The sequence below is a fragment of the Octodon degus genome, unplaced genomic scaffold (genome assembly GCF_000260255.1).
Source record: "Octodon degus isolate 3935 unplaced genomic scaffold, OctDeg1.0 scaffold00019, whole genome shotgun sequence".
Lineage (NCBI taxonomy): Eukaryota > Metazoa > Chordata > Mammalia > Rodentia > Octodontidae > Octodon > Octodon degus.
The window spans coordinates 13,026,869-13,027,359 of NW_004524595.1; the positions used below are offsets into that span (position 1 = coordinate 13,026,869).

Here is a 491-nt window from a genome sequence, read left to right on the forward strand (position 1 = left end):
ACAGTAGATTGGAATACAGTTCACATTTCCAAGATCAGTTCTTCTGGATCTTGGTCCAGAAAATTCTCAAGATACCCTGTTCTGGCTCCATGTCGTTGACTATTTGCTTGGCTGCAGGCCTGAGTTCTTCACATCAGGATGTGGTAAAGCCTTAAAAGAAGAATAAAAACCATATAGCCTTGTTTGTTGTTGTTGTTGCTAATGTGGTTTTACTATTAGACACATCACATCTCTCTGTACAGTTAAATGTTTTTGTCATTATGCATTAGTGATAATATGTTTCCAGTATAATATGAGCTGTCTAAGAATTTTGTAAAGTTAGACTTAAAATTTTAGCTAATATGTTAACATGCTTATAATGAGTCACTGGAAAGTTTATGCATAGATACAAAGTTGTTCTGATTTTTTCCTCAGTTATGTTATGAAGTGTATTCAGATAGGAAAAGGTAGGCTTTCAGGTCAGGTTTTTATTCTGTTTTGTTTTTTTTTTT

The 491-nt window shown here is 33.4% G+C and overlaps 1 protein-coding gene across 1 annotated transcript in view; it reads left to right on the plus strand.

The window, feature by feature from the left end:
• The window catches only part of Wdr35 (WD repeat domain 35), an 82,320-nt gene that overhangs the window by 7,015 nt on the left and 74,814 nt on the right, over positions 1 to 491 (plus strand). The gene's annotated exons all lie outside the window — the stretch shown is intronic.